We start from the raw sequence: 26,748 nt of genomic DNA, 5'->3' as shown, positions 1-26,748 counted from the left end.
AATACAGGGGAAGGAGCAGGAAAGTGAGGGGAAGGGAAAAGAGAGAGTGGAAGGAGTGAGAGAGAGGGGGAAGGGGAGAGAGATTGGAAAGAGAGAGAGGGAGGAGGCAGGGGAGACGCCTGCCTCCGTCTTTTCAATATTCGCCTCTCAACATCGATATATCGGGTCTTTCACGTAGTAAAACATCCCAAGGCAACTCAGTCACACTCTGCCCCAATCTCTCTGTCTCTCTGTCTCTTTCTCTCTCTCCCTCTGTCTCTCTCTCTCTCTGTCTCTCTATCACTTTCTCTCTGTCGCTCACTGTCTCTCGAGCCGGAAGGGGTCAGAGAGGGGGAAGGGGAAAGTCAGAAGGGAAGGGAGAGAGAGAGAGAGAGAGAGGGAGGAGAGAGATTGAGGAGTGAGTGGAGAGAGAGGAGCGGAGAGTGGGAAGGGGAGAAAGCGGGCGAAAGGGACAGCGTAAGGGAAGGAGTGAGTGAGAGGGGGACGGGGAGAGAGGGAGAGAGATCGATGGAGAGAGAGAGGAGCGTGTCAGTAGTTGTTATTACATCGATAGTCCACTAGGTGGGGCTCTATTAGAGGAAGAGAGAGGGAAGGGGAGAGTGAGGGGAAGGAGTGAGAGAGAGGGAAGGGGAGAGTAAGGGGAAGGAGTGAGAGAGAGATGGAGAAGAGGAGAGTGAGGGGAAGGAGTGAGAGAGAGGGAAGGAGAGAGTGAGGGGAAGGAGTGAGAGAGAGGGAAGGGGAGAGTGAGGGGAAGGATTGAGAGAGAGGGAAGGGGTGAGTGAGGGGAAGGATTGAGAGAGAGGGAAGGGGAGAGTGAGGGGAAGGAGTGAGAGAGAGGGAAGGGGAGAGTGAGGGGATGGAGTGAGAGAGAGAGAAGGGGAGAGTGTGGGGAAGGAGTGAGAGAGACGGGGAAGAGGAGAGACAGAGGGAACACCAACAATAATGTATATTTATATAGCGCCTTTAACGTAGTGAAACGTCCCAAGGTGCTCCACACCGAGCCACAAAAATAAATATTAGCGCAGGTGAAGAGGTCGGTTTTAAGGAGAGTTTTGAAGGAGGAAAGAGAGATAGAGAGGCGGAGAGGTTTCGGGAGGGAGTTCCAGAGCTTGGGGCCAAGGCAACAGAAGGCCCGGCCACCGATGGTGGAGCGATTATAATCAGGGATGGTCAGGAGGGCAGAATTAGAGGAGTGCAGACATCTCGGGGGGTTGTGGGGCTGGAGGGGGTTACAGAGATAGGGAGGGGTGTAGGGGCTGGAGGAGGTTACAGAGATAGGGAGGGGTGCAGCGGCTGGAGGAGGTTACAGAGATAGGGAGGTGTGTGGGAAGTTACAGAGATAGGGAGGGTTGTGGGGCTGGAGGAGGTTACAGAGATAGGGAGGGGTGTAGGGGCTGGAGGAGGTGACAGAGATAGGGAGGGGTGTAGGGGCTGGAGGAGGTTACAGAGATAGGGAGGGGTGTAGGTGCTGGAGGAGGTTACAGAGATAGGGAGGGGTGTAGGGGCTGGAGGAGGTTACAGAGATAGGGAGGGGTGTAGGTGCTGGAGGAGGTTACAGAGATAGGGAGGGGTGTAGTGGCTGGAGGAGGTTACAGAGATAGGGAGGGGTGTAGGTGTTGGAGGAGGTTATAGAGATAGGGAGGGGTGTAGACGCTGGAGGAGGTAAGAGAGATAGGGAGGGGTGTAGTGCTGGAGGAAGTTACAGAGATAGGGAGGGGTGTAGGTGTTGGAGGAGGTTATAGAGATAGGGAGGGGTGTAGGGGCTGGAGGAGGTAACAGAGATAGGGAGGGGTGTAGTGCTGGAGGAAGTTACAGAGATAGGGAGGGGTGTAGGTGCTGGAGGAGGTTATAGAGATAGGGAGGGGTGTAGACGCTGGAAGTAGTTACAGAGATAGGGAGGGGCGAGCGTCATGGAGGGATTTGTAAACAAGGATGAGAATTTTGAAATCGAGTCGTTGCTTAACCAGGAGCCAATGTAGGGCAGAGAGCACAGGGGGTGATGGGTGAGTGGGACTGGGTGCGAGTTAGGACACGGGGCCAGTGAGCACAGGGGGTGATGGGTGAGCGGGACTCGGTGTGAGTTAGGACACCGGGGCAGAGAGCACAGGGGGTGATGGGTGAGCGGGACTCGGTGCGAGTTAGGACACGGGGGCAGTGAGCACAGGGGGTGATGGGTGAGCGGGACTCGGTGCGAGTTAGGACACGGGGTCAGCGAGCATAGGGGGTGATGGGTGAGTGGGACTGGGTGCGAGTTAGGACACGGGGGCAGTGAGCACAGGGGGTGATGGGTGAGCGGGACTGGGTGCGAGTTAGGACACGGGGCAGCGAGCACAGGGGATGATGGGTGAGCGGGACTCGGTGCGAGTTTGGACACGGGGGCAGTGAGCACAGGGGGTGATGGGTGAGTGGGACTCGGTGCGAGTTAGGACACGGGGCAGTGAGCACAGGGGGTGATGGGTGAGTGGGACTGGGTGTGAGTTAGGACACGCGGTCAGTGAGCACAGGGGGTGATGGGTGAGCGGGAGTGGGTGTGAGTTAGGACCCGGGGCAGTGAGCACAGAGGGTGATGGGTGAGTGGGACTCGGTGCGAGTTAGGACACGGGGCAGTGAGCACAGTGGGTGATGGGTGAGTGGGACTGGGTGCGAGTTAGGACACGGGGTCAGCCGAGTTTTGGATCACCTCTCGTTTATATTGGGGTAGAATGTGGGAAGAATTGAGAGACAGGGGGAAGGGGAGTGAGAGGTGGGGAGCGGAAGGGGGAGAGAGAGAGACAGGAAAGGATAGAGAGTGGGTGTGGCAAGGGAGGGGGGAGACGGGCAAAGCGAGATAGCGGGAAAGGGGGTAAAAGATGCAGAATGGGGGTCGGCAGAGAGAGATTTGGATGGAGAGAAAGTGTAATAGAGACGACAACCTGTTGTTCCAGGGTCGGTATCAGAGCAGTTTAATATTTATAATTAAAGCCCTTGTTAATTGACGGTGAATTTAAATATTGAGCTAATTTTGAGTATGCCCCAGTGAGATTTGAACCCACTACCCTGATTTACTAGACCAGTGCTCTAACCCCTGAGCTATGGAACCACCTGCTTTGGGAAACGCAGGGGAAGGAGCAGGAAAGAGAGGGGAAGGGAAAAGAGAGAGTGGAAGGAGTGAGAGAGAGGGGGAAGGGGAAATAGAGGGAGAGGGGAGGGTGGCGATGGAGTGAGTGAGAGAGGATAATGGATGAGAGCGGAAGGGGAGAGTAAGTGATGGAAGGGGAGAGAGGGGAAGTGGAGAGGGGGGAAGGGGAGAGAGATGGGAAGGCAAGAGAGGGAGGAGGCAAGCGAGAGAGAAAGGAAGGGGAGAGAGAGGGAGAACGGGAGACTCTGAAAAGAAAGGGAAAAGAGAGCGAGAGAGGAAGGAGGGGAGGGAGGGAAGTGGAGAGTGAAAAGGTGAGGGGAAGGGGAGAGAGGGTGGAGAGACTGGGTTGGTGAAAGAGACAGAGTGAGCGGAGAGAGGGGGTGAGAGAGTGGATAGCGGAGAGAGAGGGTGAGGCGAGGGAGGGGGAAAGGGGGAGAAGGGAATGAGTGAGAGACGGGAAAGCGATAAAAAGGTGTAGAACGGGTCATGATGGGGAAGGGAGAGAGAGTGTCAGAGAGGAGGGGACCCTGTTGTTCCAGGGACAGTCTCAGAGCTGTTTAATATTGATAATTAAAGCCCTTGTTAATTGACAGTGAATTTAAATACTGAGCTAATTTTGAGTAGGCCCCAGTGAGATTTGAACTCACGACCCCTGGTTTACGAGACCAGTGCTCTAACCCCTGAGCTATGGAGCCACCTGCCCTGGGAAATACAGGGGAAGGAGCAGGAAAGTGAGGGGAAGGGAAAAGAGAGAATGGAAGGAGTGAGAGAGAGGGGGAAGGGGAGAGAGATCGGAAAGAGAGAGAGGGAGGAGGCAGGGGAGACGCCTGCCTCCGTCTTTTCAATATTCGCCTCTCAACATCGATATATCGGGTCTTTCACGTAGTAAAACATCCCAAGGCAACTCAGTCACACTCTGCCCCAATCTCTCTGTCTCTCAATCTCTTTCTCTCTCTCCCTCTGTCTCTCTCTCTCTCTGTCTCTCTATCACTTTCTCTCTGTCGCTCACTGTCTCTCGAGCCGGAAGGGGTTAGAGAGGGGGAAGGGGAAAGTCAGAAGGGAAGGGAGAGAGAGAGAGAGAGAGAGAGGAGGAGAGAGATTGAGGATTGAGTGGAGAGAGAGGAGCGGAGAGTGGGAAGGGGAGAAAGCGGGGGAAAGGGACAGCGTGAGGGAAGGAGTGAGTTTGAGGGGGACGGGGAGAGAGAGAGAGAGAGAGATGGAGAGAGAGAGGAGCGTGTCAGTAGTTGTTATTACATCGATAGTCCACTAGGTGGGGCTCTATTAGAGGAAGAGAGAGGGAAGGGGAGAGTGAAGGGAAGGAGTGAGAGTGAGGGAAGGGGAGAGTGAGGGGAAGGAGTGAGAGAGAGATGGAGAAGAGGAGAGTGAGGGGAAGGAGTGAGAGAGAGGGAAGGGGAGAGTGAGGGGAAGGAGTGAGAGAGAGGGAAGGGGAGAGTGAGGGGAAGGATTGAGAGAGAGGGAAGGGGTGAGTGAGGGGAAGGAGTGAGAGAGAGGGAAGGGGAGAGTGAGGGGAAGGAGTGAGAGAGAGGGAAGGGGAGAGTGAGGGGAAGTATTGAGAGAGAGAGAAGGGGAGAGTGTGGGGAAGGAGTGAGAGAGAGGGAAGGGGAGAGTGAGGTGAAGGAGTGAGAGAGAGGGAAAGGGAGAGTGAGGGGAAGGAGTGAGAGAGAGGGAAAGGGAGAGTGAGGGGAAGGAGTGAGAGAGAGGGAAAGGGAGAGTGAGGGGAAGGAGTGAGAGAGAGACGGGGAAGAGGAGAGTGAGGTGAAGGAGTGAGAGAGAGGGAAGGGGAGAGTGAGGGGAAGGAGTGAGAGAGAGGGAAAGGGAGAGTGAGGGGAAGGAGTGAGAAAGAGACGGGGAAGAGGAGAGTGAGGTGAAGGAGTGAGAGTGAGGGAAGGGGAGAGTGAGGGGCAGGAGTGAGAGAGAGGGAAAGGGAGAGTGAGGGGAAGGAGTGAGAGAGAGACGGGGAAGAGGAGAGACAGAGGGAACACCAACAATAATGTATATTTATATAGCGCCTTTAACGTAGTGAAACGTCCCAAGGTGCTCCACAGGAGGATTATGGGATAAAAATTTGACACCGAGCCACAAAAATAGAAATTGGCGCAGGTGAAGAGGTCGGTTATTAGGAGCGTCTTGAAGGAGGAAAGAGAGGTAGAGAGGCGGAGAGGTTTAGGGAGGGAGTTCCAGAGCTTGGGGCCCAGGCAACAGAAGGCATGGCCCCCGATGGTGGAGCGATTATAATCAGGGATGGTCAGAGGGAAGAATTAGAGGAGTGCAGACATCTCGGGGGGTTGTGGGGCTGGAGGAGGTTACAGAGATAGGGAGGGGTGTAGGGGCTGGAGGAGATTACAGAGAAAGGGAGGGGTGTAGGGGCTGGAGGAGGTTACAGAGATAGGGAGGGGTGTAGGTGGTGGAGGAGGTTACAGAGATAGGGAGGGGTGTAGGGGCTGGAGGAGTTTACAGAGATAGGGAGGGGTGTAGGGGCTGGAGGAGGTTACAGAGATAGGGAGGGGTGTAGGGGCTGGAGGAGGTTACAGAGATAGGGAGGGGTGTAGTGGCTGGAGGAGGTTGCAGAGATAGGGAGGGCTGTAGGTGTTGGAGGAGGTTATTGAGATAGGGAGGTGTGTAGACGCTGGAGGAGGTAACAGAGATAGGGAGGGGTGTAGTGTTGGAGGAAGTTATAGAGATAGGGAGGGGTGTAGACGCTGGCGGAGGTAACAGAGATAGGGAGGGGTGTAGTGCTGGAGGAGGTTACAGAGATAGGGAGGGGTGTAGGTGTTGGAGGAGGTTATTGAGATAGGGAGAGGTGCAGGGGTTGGAGGAGGTTATTGAGATAGGGAGGGGTGTAGACGCTGGAGGAGGTAACAGAGATAGGGAGGGGTGTAGTGCTGGAGGAAGTTACAGAGATAGGGAGGGATGGAGGTGTTGGAGGAGGTTATAGAGATAGGGAGGGGTGTAGACGCTGGAGGAGGTAACAGAGATAGGGAGGGGTGTAGTGCTGGAGGAAGTTACAGAGATAGGGAGGGATGTAGGTGTTGGAGGAGGTTATAGAGATAGGGAGGGGTGTAGACGCTGGAGGAGGTAACAGAGATAGGGAGGGGTGTAGTGCTGGAGGAAGTTACAGAGATAGGGAGGGGCGAGCGTCATGGAGGGATTTGTAAACAAGGATGAGAATTTTGAAATCGAGGCGTTGCTTAACCGGGAGCCAATGTAGGGCAGAGAGCACAGGGGGAGATGGGTGAGTGGGACTCGGTGCGAGTTAGGACACGTGGGCAGTGAGCACAGGGGGTGATGGGTGAGTGGGACTCGGTGCGAGTTAGGACACGTGGGCAGTGAGCACAGGGGGTGATGGGTGAGTGGGACTGGGTGCGAGTTAGGACACGGGGCAGCGAGCACAGGGGGTGATGGGTGAGCGGGACTCGGTGCAAGTTAGGACACGTGGGCAGTGAGCACAGGGGGTGATGGGTGAGCGGGACTCGGTGCGAGTTAGGACACGGGGTCTGTCATATTTTGGATCACCTCTAGTTTATATTGGGTAGAATGTGGGAAGAATTGAGATACAGGGGGAAGGGGAGTGAGAGGTGGGGAGCGGAAGGGGGAGAGAGAGAGACAGGAAAGGATAGAGAGTGGGTGTGGCAAGGGAGGGGGGAGACGGGCAAAGCGAGATCGCGGGAAAGGGGGTAAAAGATGCAGAATGGGGGTTGGCAGAGAGAGATTTGGATGGAGAGAAAGTGTAATAGAGACGACAACCTGTTGTTCCAGGGTCGGTATCAGAGCAGTTTAATATTTATAATTAAAGCCCTTGTTAATTGACGGTGAATTTAAATATTGAGCTAATTTTGAGTAAGCCCCAGTGAGATTTGAACCCACGACCCTGATTTATTAGACCAGAGCTCTAACCCCTGAGCTATGGAACCACCTGTTTTGGGAAACGCAGGGTAAGGAGCAGGAAAGAGAGGGGAAGGGAAAAGAGAGAGTGGAAGGAGTGAGAGAGAGGGGGAAGGGGAAATAGAGGGAGAGGGAAGGGTGGCGATGGAGTGAGTGAGAGAGGATAATGGATGAGAGCGGAAGGCAGAGTAAGTGATGGAAGGGGAGAGGGGGGAAGGGGAGAGAGATGGGAAGGCAAGAGAGGGAGGAGGCAAGCGAGAGAGAAAGGAAGGGGAGAGAGAGGGAGAACGGGAGACTCTGAAAAGAAAGGGAAAAGAGAGCGAGAGAGGAAGGAGGGGAGGGAGGGAAGTGGAGAGTGAAAAGGTGAGGGGAAGGGGAGAGAGGGTGGAGAGACTGGGTTGGCGAAAGAGACAGAGTGAGCGGAAAGAGGGGGTGAGAGAGTGGATAGCGGAGAGAGAGGGTGAGGCGAGGGAGGGGGAAAGGGGGAGAAGGGAATGAGTGAGAGACGGGAAAGCGATAAAAAGGTGCAGAACGGGTCGTGATGGGGAAGGGAGAGAGAGTGTCAGAGACACAAGAAGGAGGAGAGAGGAGGGGACCCTGTTGTTCCAGGGACAGTCTCAGAGCTGTTTAATATTTATAATTAAAGCCCTTGTTAATTGACAGTGAATTTAAACACTGAGCTAATTTTGAGTAGGCCCCAGTGAGATTTGAACTCACGACTCCTGGTTTACGAGACCAATGCTCTAACCCCTGAGCTATGGAGCCACCTGCACTGGGAAATACAGGGGAAGGAGCAGGAAAGAGAGGGGAAGGGAAAAGAGAGAGTGGAAGGAGTGAGAGAGAGGGAATAGAGACAGCGAGAAAGAGAGGAAAAGAAAGGGAGGGGATGGAGAGAGAGAGAGTGGAAGGAGGGAAAGAGAGGGCTAGGGGTGGGAGAGAGAAAGGGGCGAAGGGGAGAGAGAGGAAGGAAGAGGAAAGAGATGTTAAGGGGAGAGAGGGCGAAGGAATGAGAGAGATTGGAGGAAATGGGTAGAGGAGAGAGAGGGAAACGGGAGAGTGCGGAAGGGGAGAGAGAGGGGAATGAGTGATAAAGAGAAATGGGGAGAGCGGCAGAATGTGTAGTGATGGGGAAGATAGGGAGAGAGGGAGAATGAGAAAGGGGGCGAAAGGAGAATAGGAGAGCTTTGTGTTTCAGGGTCAGTCTCAGAGCTGGTCAATATTTATTATTAAATCCCTTGTTAATTGACAGTGAATTTAAATACTTAGTTAACTTTGAATTGGCCCCAGTGAGATTTAAACCCACAACCACTAGTTTACTAAACCAGTGCTTTAACCCCTGAACTATGGAGCCACCTGTTCCAGCGAAAACAGGGGAAGGATCAGGAAAGAGAGGGGAAGGGAAAAGGAGTGCGGAGGGAGGGGAAGGAGAGAGAGTGGGGAAGGAGTGAGAGAGTGGGAAGGGGAGACAGCGAGGAAGAGAGGGAGTTGGGGAAAGAGAGGGCGGGGATGGAGAGAGAGAGTGTGGAATGGGGGGAGAGAGAGGGGAAGGAGTGGGAGAGAGGGGGGGAGGGGAGAGAGATGTTTAGGGGAGAAAGGGGAAAGGAGTGAGAGAGAGGGGGAGGGCAGCGAGGGGGAGAACCTGAAAGAAAAGGGAAAAGAGAGAGACGGGAGTGTAATGGTGTGGTGGTGGTCCCGGGGGTCAGGTTCACCTCTGACCTACTTGAGCGGTTCGAATCGCCCCCCACTCCCTTGGGTTCTAGACTCTGGATTTATTTGGGGGGGTGTGACAAAGTGCAAAGGTCAATGGTTTGGTGCAAAAGAACTTTGATTTTATTAAAGACAAGAAAATACAATGTCAAAACTTATAATCACTCTGATAAAGAACAATACATTACACATTCAAAGGGGGTGTACAGTAAAATGACACCTCCCACCTCCCCATACCTAATCCTAGCTAGGTTAGACTCCAGGGCAGGCAGGGACTATGCTTACCAATCCTTTCTGGTCAGTTAGCGGTAGTTCACGGTTTCGGGGTTCCTTGAATTGTGCAGGTTCTGCTTGCCGTACCCCGAACGTTGGAGAAGACTTCTAGCTGCACAATCTTCAGTTGGGTTGAGTCCACTGATGCGGTAAAGCACGTTTTGGATCTATGGGGTAAGTACCCGGTTTTCTTCGTTAGAAATAGGTTCAAAGTCTCTTTAGGTCATGTTTTCACCTGTTGGTAGTCAGGACTTAGATTGTAGATTGGAAACTTTCGATTCTTCGGTATCTTCCAGTTGGAGTTTATTTGGAGTTTGGTCGATCGCGGTGGTTTTTCATTGATACCACGTTGGCTGTGGTCAGTTGTTGCCGCGGTGGTGATGTTCTTCCTTCAGGACTTCAGGACTTCGAGGCTGGAGAAGTTAGTTTACAACAGTCGCGTTGGTTTCTCTCCCTTCTTGATGACACAAGCGTGGTCTCGGTTGTTTGGCAAAGTATGTCACACCCTCTGTTAAAACAGGGGCCAGTTATACGGTTTGAGTGGTTCTAATCTTCACACCAAATCAGTCCAGGATTCTTTGATTGAATTTGGCGGGCTTGACTCTTCTTTGTAATATTTTGGCGGGCTCGTTAAAAGTTAATATGTTTTGTGTGGGTTGATGTTCGATAAACTGCTTCCTGGTGCAAATATTAGTTTGGTAATCGCAATGTCCTTTTGTGCTTAGTTTTTCGCATACAGGCTGGATTGGGCCTCTTGGTGATGTATATGCTGAAATGGTTTTCCCGATTCAGGTTGATGGTTGGCTATCTCTGGGTTATTTGTTGTAATGTTAATGTCTCTTGTGGAGAAGGATTCTCGAATACCCATTTCTCCAGACAAGTTATGTTAGTCCCAACACCCAGACAGCCTCAATAATCAAGTTGTCTCCTGTTCGTTCTTTGGGCCCGCTCACAGCCTTGAATGTGTCTTTAAAAAGTCCAAAATTCTACTAAAGTTCGCAGTTTCTTCCATAAGCACTTTAGGGTTGCAAACTTTCCGATCGATAGTCCAAAATTAAATATCCTTTCGAATGAGCCCAAACACTGTGAGGAGATTCTTGTGAATTTTGCATCCTTTCAAGGGGGAAGAGAGTTGGAGGAATGAGAAACAGGTATCTAAATACTAAAATTAGACCCCAGTGATATTTGAACTCACGACCCCTGGTTTACAAGACCAGTGTACTAACCGCTGAGCTATGGAGCCACCTGCTCTCTGAAAGACAGGGGAAGGAGCAGGAAAGAGAGGGGAAGGGAAAAGAGAGAGTGGAAGGAGGGAGAGAGTGGGGAAGGGGAGAGAGTGGGGAAGGAGTGAGAGAGATGGAAGAGGAGACTGGTCTTTGGCCAGGGACTCCCAGGTGTCGGTGGGAATGTTGCACTTTATCAGGGAGGCTTTGAGGGTGTCCCTTGTAACGTTTCCTCTGCCCACCTTTGGCTCGCTTGCCGTGAAGGAGTTCCGAGTTGAGCGCTTGCTTTGGGAGTCTCGTGTCTGGGACATGCGGACTATGTGGCCCTGCCCAGCAGATAGCTCTTGGTCGGCTGGTGCAGACACGATGGGCCGAAATGGTCTTCTTCCCTGCTGTCAGTTTCTATGAGTCGATGATATATCGGTGTCTCTGAGACTGGATGTGGAAAAGGTGGGATACAGACTGGGAGTGGGAAGTGAAAGTGCTGTGGGCAGATTGTAAAGTGCGGAGTGAGTGGTTCCTGTTGATGACGTCGGCCTGTCGCCGATTGACGGTCAATTCAGTAACAGAAGCCAAAATTGAGTAGGCCCCAGTGAGATTTGAACCCACAACCCCCTGGTCAACAAGACCAGTGCTCTAACCCCTGAGCTATGGAGCAACCTGTAATACCAGCTCCTGTTTGCATCTTACTATTGTTAACAAGTAGGTGGGGCCCGAATAATCATTCTTGGTGATTAGAAACATAGAAACATAGAAAATAGGTGCAGGAGTAGGCCATTCGGCCCTTCTAGCCTGCACCGCCATTCAATGAGTTCATGGCTGAACATTCAACTTCAGTACCCCATTCCTGCTTTCTCGCCATACCCCTTGATCCCCCTAGTAGTAAGGACCTCATCTAACTCCTTTTTGAATATATTTAGTGAATTGGCCTCAACAACTTTCTGTGGTAGAGAATTCCACAGGTTCACCACTCTCTGGGTGAAGAAGTTCCTCCGCATCTCGGTCCTAAATGGCTTACCCCTTATCCTTAGACTGTGACCTCTGGTTCTGGACTTCCCCAACATTGGGAACATTCTTCCTGCATCTAACCTGTCTAACCCCGTCAGAATTTTAAACGTTTCTATGAGGTCCCCTCTCATTCTTCTGAACTCCAGTGAATACAAGCCCAGTTGATCCAGTCTTTCTTGATAGGTCAGTCCTGCCATCCCGGGAATCAGTTTGGTGAACCTTCGCTGCACTCCCTCAATAGCAAGAATGTCCTTCCTCAGGTTAGGAGACCAAAACTGCACACAATACTCCAGGTGTGGCCTCACTAATGCCCTGTACAACTGTAGCAACACCTCACTGCCCTTGTACTCAAATCCCCTCGCTATGAAGGCCAACATGCCATTTGCTTTCTTAACCGCCTGCTGTACCTGCATGCCAACCTTCAATGACTGATGTACCATGACACCCAGGTCTCTTTGCACCTCCCCTTTTCCTAATCTGTCACCATTCAGATAATAGTCTGTCTCTCTGTTTTTACCACCAAAGTGGATAACCTCACATTTATCCACATTATACTTCATCTGCCATGCATTTGCCCACTCACCTAACCTATCCAAGTCACTCTGCAGCCTCACAGCATCCTCCTCGCAGCTCACACTGCCACCCAACTTAGTGTCATCCGCAAATTTGGAGATACTACATTTAATCCCCTCATCTAAATCATTAATGTACAGTGTAAACAGCTGGGGCCCCAGCACAGAACCTTGCTGTACCCCACTAGTCACTGCCTGCCATTCTGAAAAGTACCCATTTACTCCTACTCTTTGCTTCCTGTCTGACAACCAGTTCTCAATCCATATCAGTACACTACCCCCAATCCCATGTGCTCTAACTTTGTACATCAATCTCTTGTGTGGGACCTTGTCGAACGCCTTCTGAAAGTCCAAATATACCACATCAACTGGTTCTCCCTTATCCACTCTACTGGAAACATCCCTGAACATTCACAGAATCTTGCAGCACACAAGGAGGGCCATTCGGCCCATCGTGTCTGTGTCGGCTGTGTGAGAGAGATTCGTGCTTGGAAGTTGTAAAAGGAGGGAGAGAGGGGAATGAGTGGGAGAGGGAATGGGAGAGAGAGGGGAAAGGAGTCAGCCAGAGGGGAATGGGAGAGAGCGGAATGGGAGAGAGCGAGAGGGGGAGGGGAGAGAGATGGGAAACCGAGAGAGGGAGGAGGCAGGGAAGAGAGAAAGGAAGGGAAGAGAGAGGGTGCAGGGGAGAATCTGAAAAGAAAGGCAAAAGAGTGAGAGAGAGGAGGGAGGGGAGAATGGGGAAGGGGAGAGAGAGGGAAAGGGGAGAGAGATGTGAAGTCGAGAGAGGGATGAGGCAGGAAAGAGAGAAAGGAAGGGGAGAGAGAGGGAGCAGGGGAGAATCTGAAAAGAAAGGCAAAAGAGGGAGAGAGAGGAGTGAGGGGAGGGAGCGGAAGGAGAGAGAGGGGAAGGGGAGAGAGAGAGGGGAAGGGGAGAGAGAGATGGAGAAAGTGAGATTGCGGGAAAGTAAGAGAGGAGTTTAAAAAAAAATGTAGAACAGGTTGTGATCTGGAAAGCAGAGAGACAGGGAAAGGTGTGAGGGGAGCCTGTAGTTCCAGGGCCAATCTCAGAGCTGTTTAATATTTATAATCAATGCCCTTGTTAATTGACAGTTAATTTAAATACTGAGCTAATTTTGAGTCGGCCCCAGTGAGATTTGACCCCACGACCCCTGGTGCTCTAACCCCTGAGGTATTGAACCACCTGCCATGGGCTGTGGGTCATTCCCCAGTTAGTGCTGTGTGTTTGAAGAATGAGGAGGGGTCAGTGAAACGCTCAGATTGTGTCTCATCCCCCAGACTCCTGCCTCCGTCTCTTCAATATTCGCCTCTCAACATCGATATATCGGGTCTTTCACGTAGTAAAACATCCCAAGGCAACTCAGTCACACTCTGCCTCAATCTCTCAGTCTCTCTGTCTCTCTGTGTCTGTCTCTTTCTTTCTGTCTCTCACCTTCTCACTCTGTCCCTCGAGGGGAGAGGGTAGAGCGGGGGAAGGGGAGAGAGAGGGAGAAGGGGAGAGAGAGGGGGGATGTGAGAGATGGGGAGGGGGAGAGTCTGATGGGAAAGGGGAGAGCGAGAGCGAGGGAATGAAAGGGAGGATGGAGGGGAGTGGAGACTGTGGAGGGGAGGGAGAAGGAGAGGGAGGGGAGAGAGAGAGGAGGGGAGAAAATGAAAAGGGAGAGGGGAAGGAGTGAGCGAGAGGGGAATGGGAGAGAGAGCGAGGGAAGGCGAGAGCGAGAGAGGGGAGGGGAAAGAGAGGGAAGAGGAGAGAGAGTGGGGGGAAGGTGAAAGAGATGTTGAGAGGAGTGATGGGGAAGGAGTGAAAGAGAGAGGGGAAGGGGAGAGAAAGAGTGGGGAAGGAGAGGGAAAGAGAGGGGAAGGGAAAAGAGAAAGTTGGGAATGTGAAAGAGCGGGAGGGGAAGGGGAGAGAGTGGGAGAAGGGGGAAATCTGAAAAGAAATGGAAAAGAGGGAGAGAGAGTGGAGGGAGGGGAGGGAGGGGACGAAAGAGAGGGAGGAAGCAGAGGGAAGCGGAGAGTGAAAAGCGGAGAGAGGGGGAAGGAGAGACAGTGAGGGGAGAGGGTTAGAGAGGGGAATGAGTGAGTGTAATGTCTGTAAGCTTGTAATGTTTGTCGCTCCACACTGTGGATGTGGACATATTGTGTACTGCAACTGCAGAGTTAATAATTAAACTGAACCAGGCAGATTTCCGGAGGCTTCCGAGAGAGCTGCCTGCCTTGTTCGGAGCTGTGTGTGCTGTGCTCTGTGAATATATCACAGTGAGAGATGGGGAAAGCGAGATAGTGGGAAAGGGAGAGAGGTAGGAAGGAGAGAGAGAGAGTTGGAAATGGGAGACAGGGAGGAAGAGAGATGGAAGGCGAGAGAGGGAGGGGAGAGAGAGAAAGAGAGGGAGGGGACAGAGAGAGGGGGAATGGGAGAATCTGAAAAAAAAGTGAAAAGAGAGAGAGGAGGGAGGGGAGGGAAGAGAGAGCAGGGGAAAGTGGGGGATGGAAGAGGGTGACAGATGGGAATGTGAGAGACGGGAAAAGCGAGAAAGCGGAAAAATCATGTCAAGCAGAGAGAGAGAGAATGTTGTGAGGGGACCCTGTTGTTCCAGGGTCGGTCTCAGAGATGTTTAATATTTATAATTAAACCCCTGGCTAATTGACACTGAGCTAATCTTGAGTAGGCCCCAGTGAGATTTGAACACACGACCCCTGGTTTACTAGACCAGTGCTCTAACCCCTGAGCTATGGAACCACCTGCCCTGGGCTATGGGTCATTCCCCAGTTAGTGCTGTGTGTTTGAAGAATGAGGAGGGGTCAGTGAAACGCTCAGATTGTGTCTCATCCCCCAGACTCCTGCCTCCGTCTCTTCAATATTCGCCTCTCAACATCGATATATCGGGTCTTTCACGTAGTAAAACATCCCAAGGCAACTCAGTCACACTCTGTCCCAATCTCTCTGTCTCTCTGTCTCTCTCTCTCTGTCTCTCTATCACTTTCTCTCTGTCGCTCACTGTCTCTCGAGCCGGAAGGGGTTAGAGAGGGGGAAGGGGAAAGTCAGAAGGGAAAGGAGAGAGAGAGAGGGAGGAGAGAGATTGAGGAGTGAGTAGAGAGAGAGGAGCGGAGAGTGGGAAGGGGAGAAAGCGGGGGAAAGGGACAGCGTGAGGAAAGGAGCGAGTGAGAGGGGGAAGGGGAGAGAGGGAGAGTGTGAGATGGAGAGAGAGAGGAGCGTGTCAGTAGTTGTTATTACATCGGTAGTCCACTAGGTGGGGCTCTATTAGAGGAAGAGAGAGGGAAGGGGAGAGTGAGGGGAAGGAGTGAGAGAGAGGGAAGGGTGAGTAAGGAGAAGGAGTGAGAGAGAGGGAAGGGGAGAGTGAGGGGAAGGAGTGAGAGAGAGGGAAGCAAAGTGTGAGGGGAAGGAGTGAGAGAGAGAGTTAGGGGAAGGAGTGAAAGAGAGACGGGGAAGAGGAGAGTGAGGTGAAGGAGTGAGAGAGAGGGTAGGGGAGAGTGAGGGGAAGGAGTGAGAGGCAGGGAAGGGGAGTGAGGGGAAGGAGTGAGAGAGACGGGGAGAGTGAGGGGAAGGAGTGAGAGAGAGACGGGGAAGAGGAGAGTGAGGTGAAGGAGTGAGAGAGAGGGAAGGGGAGAGTGAGGGGAAGGAGTGAGAGAGAGGGAAGGGGAGAGTGAGGGGAAGGAGTGAGAGAGAGACGGGGAAGAGGAGAGACAGAGGGAACAACAACAATAATGTATATTTATATAGCGCCTTTAACGTAGTGAAACGTCCCAGGGTGCTCCACAGGAGGATTATGGGATAAAAATTTGACACCGAGCCACAAAAGTAGAAATTAGGGCAGGTGAAGAGGTCGGTTTTAAGGAGAGTCTTGAAGGAGGAAAGAGAGGTAGAGAGGCGGAGAGGTTTAGGGAGGGAGTTCCAGAGCTTGGGGCCCAGGCAACAGAAGGCAAGGCCACCGATGGTGGAGCGATTGTAATCAGGGATGGTCAGGAGGGCAGAATTAGAGGAGTGCAGACATAAGGACATAAGAACATAAGAATTAGGAACAGGAGTAGGCCATCTAGCTCCTTGAGCCTGCTCCGCCATTCAATGATTGTGGGGTTACAGAGATAGGGAGGGATGTAGGAGCTGGAGGAGGTTGCAGAGATAGGGAGGGTTGTGGGAAGTTACAGAGATAGGGAGGGGTGTGGGGCTGGAGGAGGTTACAGAGATAGGGAGTAGTGAGGGGCCATGGAGTGATTTGTAAACAAGGATGAGAATTTTGAAATCGAGGCATTTCTTAACCGGGAGCCAATGTAGTGCAGCGAGTACAGAGGGTGATGGGTGAGTGGGACTGGGTGTGAGTTAGGACACGGGTCAGCGAGCACAGGGGGTGATGGGTGAGTGGGACTCGGTGCGAGTTAGGACACGGGGTCAGTGAGCACAGGGGGTGATGGGTGAGTGGGACTCGGTGCGAGGTAGGACACGGGGTCAGCGAGCACAGGTGGTGATGGGTGAGTGGGACTCGGTGCGAGTTAGGACACGGGGTCAGTGAGCACAGGGGGTGATGGGTGAGTGGGACTCGGTGTGAGTTAGGACACGGGGGCAGTGAGCACAGGGGGTGATGGGTGAGCGGGACTGGGTGCGAGTTAGGACACGGGGCAGCTGAGTTTTGGATCACTTCTAGTTTATATTGGGTAGAATGTAGAAAGAAGTGTGAGAGAGGGGGAAGGGGAGAGGATGGGGAGAGTGAGGGGAAGGGATAGTGAGTGTGGCGAGGGAGGGGCAAGGGAAATGAGTGAGAGACGGGGAAAGCAAGAAAAATATGTAGAACGGGTCGTGAGGGGGCAGGGAGAGGGAGAGGAGAGAGTTGAAGAGACACAAGAAGGAGGAGAGGGGAGCCTATTGTCCCAAATACAGTCTTGGAGCTGTTTAATATTTATAATTAAATTTCTTGTTAATTGATATTGAATTGAAATACTGAACTAATTTTGAGTAGGCCCCAGTGAGATTTGAACCCACGACCCCTGGTTTACTAGACCAGTGCTCTAACCTCTCAGCTATGGAACCACCTGCCCTGGACTGTGGGTCATTCCCCAGTTAGTCCTGTGTGTGTGAAGAATGAGGAGGGGTCAGTGAAACGCTCAGATTGTGTCTCATCCCCCAGACTCCCTCTCTCCTTTCCCTTCTGATTTTCCCCTTCCCCCTCTCTAACGCCTTCCGGCTCGAGAGACAGTGAGCGACAGAGAGAAAGTGATAGAGAGACACAGAGAGAGAGAGAATGAGTGAGATTGTGAGAGAGACAGAGAGTGAGTGAGAGATAGAGAGACAGAGAGACAGAGAGAGAGAGACTGAGAATGATACACAGAGAGATTGAGAGAGACAGAGAGATTGAGGCAGAGTGTGACTGAGTTGCCTTGGGATGTTTTACTACGTGAAAGACCCGATATATCGATGTTGAGAGGCGAATATTGAAGAGACGGAGGCAGGAGTCTGGGGGATGAGACACAATCTGAGCGTTTCACTGACCCCTCCTCATTCTTCAAACACACAGCACTAACTGGGGAATGACCAACAGCCCAGGGCAGGTGGTTCCGTAGCTCAGGGGTTAGAGCACTGGTCTAGTAAACCAGGGGTTGTGGGTTCAAATCTCACTGGGGCCTACTCAAAATTAGTTCAGTCTTTAAATTCACTGTCAATTAACAAGGGATGTAATTATAAATATTAAACAGTTCCCAGACTGACCCTGGAACTACAAGCACTGCCTTGTCCACATTAAAAGATTACAACATTTAGATTGTACTTGAAGTGCTGTAACATACAGATAGAAAGCTAGAAAGTGGGATTAGGCTTGGTTGGTGGGTGTGGATACAGTGGGCCAAAATGGGTTTCTGCCTTATTCCCTTCTCACTCAATCTCTCGACCTGACTCTCTGTCTGTCTCTATCATCATCGTAGGCAGTCCCTGGGAATGGAGGAGAAACTTGCTTCCACTTGAAAACTGAGTCCCCATTTATCCATCCTGTGTGTAACATCCTCAAAGAATTCCAATAAATTAGTCAAACATGACTTCCCTTTCATCAATCCCTGCTGCCTGACTGAATCATGCTTTTTCCCAATGGCCTGCTCCAAAAGGAGTGAGAGAGAGGGGGAAGGAGTGAGAGAGAGGGAGAATCTGTCGGAAAGAAAATGCTACCATTACCATAACTAAATCTGCGGGCTGTGACATCTCCACCCCGGTGGTGGGCAATGTTAGCCTACTGAGAGCATCGGCACAGTTTTCTGTGCCTGGCCTGTGGCGGATGGTGTAGTTGTATGTGGACAACGTGAGCGCCCATCTCTGGATGCGGGCCGATGCGTTCGTATTTATCCCCTAATTTTCAGAAAGGAGGGATATAAGCGACTTCTGGTCGATTTCCAATTCGAATTTGAGCCCGAACAGATATTGATGCATTTTCTTTACCCCGTAAACACACGCTAATGCTTCTCTCTCGATCATACTGCAGGTCCTTTCGGCCTTGGACAGACTTCTGGTTGCATAAACAACAGGTTGCAATTTCCCAAATTCATTCGCTTGTTACAATACACACCCGACCCCGTACGACGACGCATCACATGCTCGTACCAAACGTTTACATGGATCGTACAACACAAGCAATTTGTTTGAACATGACAGCTTCCTAGCTTTCTCAAAGGCATTTTCTTGGCTTATACCCCAGACCCATTCATCTCCCTTACGCAGTGGAGGGTGCAGGGGTTCTAACAATGTGCCAAGACCCGGTAAGAAGTTACCAACATAGTTCAGGAGTCCTAGAAACGACCGCAGCTCCGTCACGTTCCGTGGTCTCGGTGCCTTCTCGATTGCCCCCGTCTTCGAATCGGTGGGCCTGATGCCGTCCGCCGCGATTCTTCTCCCCGGGAACTCCACTTCAGGCACCGGGAAAACGCACTGCGAGCATTTCAGCCTGAGCCCCACACGATTAAGCCGACTAAGGAGCTCCTCCACGTTCTGCAAATGCTCGACGGTGTCCTGACCTGTAACCAAGATGTCGTCCTGGAAGACCACGGTGCACGGGACCCACTTCAGCAAGCTTTCCGTGTTCCTCTGGAATATCGCCGTGGCTGATCGAATCCCAAACGGGCATCTGTCGTAAACGAAAAGACCTTTGTGCGTGTTGAGGCAGGTGAGGCCTTTCGAAGATTCCACCAGCTCCTGCGTCATGTAGGCCGAGGTCAAGTCCAGCTTCGTGAATGTTTTCCCCCACCGCCACCAGCGTGACAAATAGGTCATCTGCCTTTGGTAGCGGGTATTGATCCTGCAGGGAGAAACGATTGATAGTTACTTTGTAATCACCACAGATTCTGACGGTGCCGTCTCCCTTGAGGATTGGAACGATCGGACTGGCCCACTCATTGAATTCGATCGGCGAAATGATGTCCTCTCGTTGCAGCCTGTCCAGCTCAATGTCCACCCTCTCTCTCACCATGTAAGGTACCGCTCTCACCTTGTGATGGATGGGTCACGCCCCCGGAATTAAATGGATCTGTACTTTTGCTCCTTGGAACTTCCCGACGCCTGGTTCGAACAGCGAGGGGAACTTGCTTAGGACCTGGGCACATGAGGTGTCGTCGACGGGCGTATCTTTCCCAGCCAACTCCTGCCGAACAGCGTGGGGCCATCGCCCGGTACCACCCACAGTGGTAAATCGTGCACCGCTCCATCGTAGGAGATCTTTCCGGTCGCACTGCCGATTACGGGAATCAGTTCCTTTGTGTACGTTCTAAGTTTGGTTCGAATGGGAGTCAGGACTGGCCTTGAAGCCTTGTTGCACCACAACTTATCGAAAGTCTTTTTGCTCATTATGGACTGGCTCGCGCCCGTGTCCAGCTCCATGGACACCGGGAGCCCATTTAATTCAACCTTCAGCATTATCGGGGGACACTTTGTGGTAAATGTGTGCACCCCATATACCTCTGCCTCCTCAGTCTGAGGCTCTGGTTCATCGTGTTCCGCAGTGGATCTGTCCTCCTCTGCAACAAGGTGGTTTGCAGGATTAGCAGGGTTTGCAGCTCGCCTGCACATACGTTGGAGGTGTCCCATTGTTTCACAGCCTTTGCAAACGTATCCTTTGAAGCGGCATGAATGGAATCGATGATCACCCCCGCAGCATCAACAAGGTGTTAATGGCCTTGTATTCACCACCCTTGATGGCGGACTCTGAGACATCTGTGGACGTGCAGCTACAGGCGTGTAAGTCCTGCCATGTACATTTCGATTCGAAAACTATGTTACTTTGTTCACAGTACTTGTAGCAGCACTTGTGTGCTGAGAGATTTGCTTAGTATTGTCACTGGTGGCAATAAACACCTGGGCTATCGCTATGGCTTTACTCAAGGTTGGGGTCTCTACAGTCAAAAGTTTGCGAATTATTACTTCATGGCCAATGCCAAGTACAAAGAAGTCCCTGAGCATATGGTCCAAGTGTCCTTCAAATTCGCAATGTCCTGCAAAGGCGCCTTAGCTCAGTGACATAGCTCGCCACTTCCTGGCCTTCAGACCTCTTGTACGTGTAGAGCCGATACCTCGCCATCAGAACGCTTTCCTTTGTATTTAGATGCTCCCGGACCAGTGTGCACAATGCATCGTACGACTTGTCTGTGGGTTTCGTTGGAGCGAGCAGGATTTTCATGAGGCCACATGTTGATGGCCCACAAACGGTGAGGAGGATCGCCCTTGGTTTGGCAGTGTTCGTTTCTTCTTCCAGCTCGTTGGCCACAAAATATTCCTCAAGTCGTTCCACGAAGGTTTCCCAAACTACTCCCTTCGAAAATTTATCCAGGATGCTCACAGTTCTCCGCATTGTTGCATTGGGGTTCGTCATCTGTACCTCGTCGCCTGTTGTTATGTCTTGAAAAAAGTGTCAGACTAGATGCTGCAAGCTCAAAGTAAGTGTGACCGTAGTCCTTTAGTGCAGATCTCAGAGTGCCTCTCCAGCCTGTGTGGCCTCCTTATATACAGGTGCTCCCAAGGGATTGTGGGCTCCCTTTGGACTCCGGGGGATAAGCCCTCTGGTGGTTAGACATGGTAATTACAGGTTTACATACATAACAGAAGGAGTGAGAGAGAGGAGGAAGGGGAGAGAGTTGGGAAGGAGTGAGAGAGAGGGGGAAGGGGAAAGAGTGGGGAAGGAGTGAGAGAGGGAGGAAGAGAGAGGGAAAGGGGAGAGAGAGGGGAGGGGAAAGAGAGGGAGGAGAAGGGGAGAGAGTGGGGAAGGGGAGAGAGAGGGAGGAAGAGAGAGGGAAAGGGGAAATAGAGGGAGGGAAAGGGGAGATAGAGGGAGGGGATGGGGAGAGAGAGAGAGTGGAAGGGGGAGCGAGTGGGGAAGGTGTGAGTGAGGGAAGGGGAGCGAGGGGAAAGGAGAGAGGGTGAGGTGAGGGAAGGGGAAGGAGGGAGAGGGGAATGATTGAGAGACGGGGAAAACGAGATAGTGGGAAAGGGAGAGAGGGGTGAAAAGATGTAGAACGGGTCGTGATGGGGAAGGGAGAGAGGGATTTGGAAGGGAAGAGAGTGTGTAAGAGAGACGAGAAGAGGAGAGAGGAAAGGGAGAGAGAAAAGTGAAGGAGTGAGAGAGAGGGGGGAAGGAGCGAGAGAGAGGGTAACGAGTGTGTAAGAGCGGGAAGGGGAGAGAGAGATGGAGGAGAAAGGGGAGAAGGCAGAGGGTGAGAGAGGGGAATGAGTGAGAGATGGGGAAAACAAGATAAAAATGTAGAACAGGTTGTGTAGATGGGGAGGGCAGAGAAAGATTTGGAGCCTCTGCCTCCTCGGTCTGAGGCTCTGGTTCATCGTGTTCCGCCGTGGATCTGTCCTCCTCTGCAACATGATGGTTTGCAGGATTAGCAGGGTTTGCAGCTCGCCTGCACATACGTTGGAGGTATCCCATTGTTACACAGCCCTTGCAAACGTACCCTTTGAAGCGGCATGAATGGAATCGATGATCACCAAGACCACCACAACCTCTGTCGTCGAGCTACAGTACGCGGACGACACCTGAATCTGCGCACATTCAGAGGCTGAACTCCAGGATATAGTCAATGTATTTACTGAGGCGTACGAAAGCACTGGCCTTACACTAAACATCCGTGAGACAAAGGTCCTCCACCAACCTGTCCTCGCCGCACAGCACTGCGCCCCAGTCATCAAGGTCCACGCGTGGCCCTGGACAACGTGGACCATTTTCCATACCTCGGGAGCCTCCTATCAACAAGAGCAGACATTGACCACCAGATCCAACACCGCCTCCAGTGCGCCAGTGCAGCCTTCGGCCGCCTGAGGAAAAGAGTGTTTGAAGACCAGGCCCTCAAATCCACCACCCAGCTCATGGTCTACAGGGCTGTAGTAATAGCCGCCCTCCTGTATGGCTCAGAGACATGGACCATGTACAGCAGACAGCTCAAGTCGCTGGAGAAATACCACCAACGATGTCTCCGCAAGATCCTACAAATGCTGGTAAATATTTTCTGCACCCTCTCTAACAGGCTTGAGGGGCCGAATGGCAGAGACAGAGAGAGACAGAAAGAGAGAGAGAGAGACGTAAAGGGCAGAGAGAGAGACAGAGCGACTGGCAATGAGAGGGGGGAAAATAGAAAGTGAGAATGAAGGGAAAGGCAGAAGCGGAGAGATAGAGAGAAGAATAAAGGAGTGAGAAAGATTGGTGAAGGGGGCAAATAGGAGTCTGTTGTTTCTGGGTTGGTTACAGAGCTGTTTAATATTTATTATTAAGACTCTTGTTAATTGACAGTGAGTTTAAATACTGAGCTAATTTTGAGTAGCCCCACTGAGATTTAAACTCACAACCCCTGGTTTACCAAACCAGGGCTTTAACCCCTGAGCTTTGGAGCTACCTGTTTTGGCATGTGGGTCATTCCCCAGTTAGTGCTGTGTATCAATCTCTGTTTTGTTCTATCTATCTATCTATCTGTCTGTCTATCTATCTATCTATCTATCTGTCTGTCTGTCTATCTATCTATCTATCTATCTGTCTATCTATCTGTCTATCTATCTATCTATCTGTCTATCTATCTGTCTATCTATCCATCTATCTATCCATCTATCTATCAGGGGTCAAATACATCGCTGAGGGATGCATTATGGGTAAAAACCCCAACTGGTTCATTTTACCCTTCATCACATCCTGGGAATAAAGCAGGAAGTGTGAAATATCGGGTTATATACGGGTGGCTCTGAGACTGGGTGATTCATCCCTGAACAATCATAACAACACAAGAAATAGGAGCAGGAGTGAGAGAGAGAGCCAGAGACAGAGAGACAGAGAGATTGAGGCAGAGTGTGACTGAGTTGCCTTGGGATGTTTTACGACGTGAAAGACCCGATATATCGATGTTGAGAAGTGAATATTGAAGAGACGGAGGCAGGAGTCTGGGGGATGAGACACAATCTGAGCGTTTCACTCATTCTTCAAACACACAGCACTAACTGGGGAATGACCCACAGCCCAGGGGTTAGAGCACTGGTCTAGTAAACCAGGGGTCGTGGGTTCAAATCTCACTGGGGCCTACTCAAAATTGGATCATAATTTAAATTCATTGTCAATTAACAGGAGCTTTAACTATAAATATTAAACAGCTCCCAGACTGACCCTGGAACATTTTTGTCCACGTTAAAAGATGACCACATTTAAAAAGAACTTGAAGTGCTGGAACACACAGACCTCGAGCTGGAAAGTGGGATGAGGCTGGGTTGCTCTTGGCCGGCCGGCGTGGATACGATGGGCCAAATGGGATTCTGCCTCTCCATTACTCTTTTTCCTTCTCACTCAATCTCTCAACCTGACTTTCTCTTTCTCTCTCACTCTTTGTCTCTAACATCATCAGCATAGGTGTGATATATTCACAGGGCACAGCACACACAGCTTCCTAACATGGCGCGCAGCTCTCTCGGAAGTCTCCGGAAACCCGCCGAATTCTGTTTATTATTAACTCTGCACTTGCAGTACACAATACGTCCACATCCTCAATGTGGAGCTACAAACATTACAAGCTGACAGACATTGCAAGAGGCAGTCCCTCGGAATCGAGGAAGACTTGCTTCCACTCTTAAAATGAGTTCCCCTTTATCCACCCTGTTGGTTACATCCTCAAAGAATTCCAGCAAATTAGTCAAACATGACTTCCCCTTCATAAATCCATGCTGACTCTGCCTGACCCAATTATGCTTTTCCCAATGGCCTGCGCCTGAAGGAGTGTGGGGGGAGGGGAGAGAGGGGGGAGGGGAGAGAGGGGGAAGGGGAGAGGGGGGGAAGGGGGGAGAGGGGGAAGGGGAGAGAGGGAAGGGGAGAGAGGGAGAAGGGGGGAGAAATGCAGATCCATTTGCAGACCCCCGAGGCACAGGCCGCTCATCGCGGCCACCAGGAGGCGAAGACCAACCGAGCAGCGGTTACAGACGGGGGTACCCAGCACCCGAAGCCGACGACCTCTTGGCGGCGACGGAAGAGGCTCCAGGTCGACCAAGCGGAGCGGGGCTCCGGCCGAAACCATCCGAATGTGTCTTCCCGACGCCAGAGGCGGAAATCCCTGGGGAGGAAGATGGCGGCAGTCGAGAGAAGCGTCCAGACCACGGGTCGAGAGAAACGTCCAGACCACGGGATGTGGCCGCAACGGAACAGAGGCATGTGTTGGCCAGCGAGGAAGGCCACTGGGTTTGGGGCAAAGGTAAAGGGAGGAGCCGCTGAGAAGGCCAGGAACCCACTATGTTCCAATAAGTTGTTTGCACTGTGGAACCCATGTGAGCGTTCTTTCGTGGCCAATGGTGTACTATCATATGGGGTCGGGGGTACGTTAAAACAAGCCAAAGTAGCGGGTGAACACCAATCGGTCGTATATGTATCTGACAAAGTACTTGTAGCAAGTGATGTGTTATCACATTACCGCCTGCTCACGGCGAACCGCCAGACGGGAGTGTTGCAGCTTATCCGTCGCAAAGACGTAATGCTCATCCCATCAGATTGCCCTCCGCCCTGTGGGGCAAACCCTGCAACGTGTTACAAAGAAAGGCAGGGAGGCTACACACAGTCGGTGGTGCGGGAACCTCCGTACTACGGCCCAGGATCCACGGGGGACCACACGGCCTCCCGCTACCACTGAAAGTCTCAGGGCCGTATCGGCCCATCCTGGGCTCTCCAGGCCTTAGGGTCAGCGACAATAGTCCGCAGCGGGCAGCCCAGATCACCAAGCCGAGCACCACACGTGTCGCGGTAGACTCCCTACAGACCCCGGCTGTCCCGGGTTGCTACGCAGTCACCGGACAGAGTCGCTCAGGACCGAGCCTTCCGTCTGCTATCAGCAGAGAATGCACCACGATCGTACGGCCCCCCTCCACGCCACATCAGAATAAGTGACGTGGACAATATTCAGGGCCCCCAGATGGGGCCGAGAGCACTGTGTGAGACAAAGAGGGGAATGGAGTGTGTGTGTGTGTGTGATGAAAATGGAGTGTTTGGTTGTGAAACCATGTACTGAGCAAACGCAGAAAGCGTTTGGACCAGACCAGACTGCAAACTATCGATAAGCAGGCCACCATTGTGAAAGGACCTGGCCACGTCTGTCCCATCACACCAGGCACTCGGCCGGGCAGCAACGTTCCGACCAACTCACCCAGGCCAGGAATTCAAATCAGGTGATCGACCCGGGGACACAGGGCATCATATCGCCTCAACTTGCAAATAACTGGTACATAAGCCTTTGGAGGGGGCGGGGGGGGGAGTGATGTTATGTATGCACTTAAACCTCACCAATATGTCAGACTTGCCACTAGGGGGCACACCTGTGGGAGGCCTAAGGGTCACTTGTGCACCCTGGGACAAGCAGGTACATAAGGTGATCCACCATGCTGCTTCCCCACTCTGGGGTCTCAATAAAGAGACCAAGGTCACAATAGTTTCAGCTTCCGATACGGTCCCGTGGATTTATTCTGAACAGAACAGTGATGGGGAGGGCAGAGAAAGATTTGGAAGGGGAGAGTGTAAGGGAGACAAGGAGAGGAGAGGGGAGCCTGTTATTCCAGGGCCGGTCTCAGAGCTGGTTGATATTTATAATTGTTAATTGACAGTGAATTTAAATACAATACTAATTTTGAGTAGGTCCCAGTGAGATTTGAACTCACGACCCCTGGTTTACAAGACCAGTGCTCGAACCCCTGAGCTATGGAGCCGCCTGTTTTGGGAAAAACAGGGGAAGGAGCAGGAAAGAGAGGTGAAGGGAAAAGAGAGAGTGGAAGGAGTGAGAGAGAGGGCCAAGGGGAGGCAGAGAGTGGAAGGGGAGAGAGAGAGAAGGGGAGAGAGAGAGGGAAGGAGTGAGAGAGAGAAGGAGTGAGAGAGAGGGGGAAGAGGAGACAGAGAGGGGAAGGGGAGAGAGAGAGAAGGGGAGAGAGAGGGAAGGAGTGAGAGAGGGGGGGAAGGAGTGAGAGAGAGAGAGGGTGAAGGAGTGAGAGAGATTGGAAGGGGAAAAAGAGAGTGGGAGGTGTGAGAGAGTGTGAAAGGGGAATGACTGAGAGACGGGGAAAAGATGTAGAACATGTAATCATGGGAAAAGCAGCAAGAGAGCAGTTGCAGGGTCAGACTCAAAGCTATTTAATTTTTGTAATTAAATCTCTTGTTAATTGACAGTGTATTTAAATACTGAGCTAATTTTGAGTAGGCCCCCAGTGAGATTTGAACCCATGATAGCTGGTTTACAAGACCAATTTTCTAACCCCTGAGCTATGGAGCCACCTGTTTTGGAAAAGACAGGGGAAGGAGCAGGAAAGAGAGGGGAAGGGAAAAGAGAGAGTGGAAGGAGTGAGAGAGAGGGAATCGAGACAGCGAGAAAGAAAGGAAAAGAGAGGGAGGGGATGGAGAGAGAGAGAGTGGAAGGAGGGAAAGAGAGGGCTAGGGGTGGGA

The 26,748-nt window shown here is 51.9% G+C and overlaps 7 non-coding genes across 7 annotated transcripts; 1 reads left to right on the top strand and 6 right to left on the bottom strand.

Moving 5' to 3' along the window:
- Positions 1 to 3,740: 3,740 nt before the first annotated feature.
- trnat-cgu (transfer RNA threonine (anticodon CGU)) lies at positions 3,741 to 3,813 on the bottom strand. Its single transcript has one exon. It is a non-coding gene; the product is annotated as a tRNA-Thr (tRNA).
- A 3,165-nt stretch (positions 3,814 to 6,978) lies between these two features.
- trnai-aau (transfer RNA isoleucine (anticodon AAU)) lies at positions 6,979 to 7,050 on the bottom strand. The gene has a single exon. It is a non-coding gene; the product is annotated as a tRNA-Ile (tRNA).
- A 663-nt stretch (positions 7,051 to 7,713) lies between these two features.
- trnat-cgu (transfer RNA threonine (anticodon CGU)) lies at positions 7,714 to 7,786 on the bottom strand. Its single transcript has one exon. It is a non-coding gene; the product is annotated as a tRNA-Thr (tRNA).
- Positions 7,787 to 14,488: 6,702 nt separating this feature from the next.
- trnat-agu (transfer RNA threonine (anticodon AGU)) lies at positions 14,489 to 14,561 on the bottom strand. Its single transcript has one exon. It is a non-coding gene; the product is annotated as a tRNA-Thr (tRNA).
- A 2,231-nt stretch (positions 14,562 to 16,792) lies between these two features.
- trnat-agu (transfer RNA threonine (anticodon AGU)) lies at positions 16,793 to 16,865 on the bottom strand. Its single transcript has one exon. It is a non-coding gene; the product is annotated as a tRNA-Thr (tRNA).
- Positions 16,866 to 17,385: 520 nt separating this feature from the next.
- On the top strand, positions 17,386 to 17,458 carry trnat-agu (transfer RNA threonine (anticodon AGU)). Its single transcript has one exon. It is a non-coding gene; the product is annotated as a tRNA-Thr (tRNA).
- Positions 17,459 to 25,948: 8,490 nt separating this feature from the next.
- On the bottom strand, positions 25,949 to 26,021 carry trnat-ugu (transfer RNA threonine (anticodon UGU)). The gene has a single exon. It is a non-coding gene; the product is annotated as a tRNA-Thr (tRNA).
- Positions 26,022 to 26,748: the final 727 nt, after the last annotated feature.

The sequence above is a fragment of the Pristiophorus japonicus genome, unplaced genomic scaffold (assembly GCF_044704955.1).
Source record: "Pristiophorus japonicus isolate sPriJap1 unplaced genomic scaffold, sPriJap1.hap1 HAP1_SCAFFOLD_1497, whole genome shotgun sequence".
Classification (NCBI taxonomy): Eukaryota; Metazoa; Chordata; class Chondrichthyes; family Pristiophoridae; genus Pristiophorus; species Pristiophorus japonicus.
The sequence above is the reverse complement of the archived record's forward strand: the minus strand, read 5'-3'. Positions and strand labels throughout refer to the sequence as shown.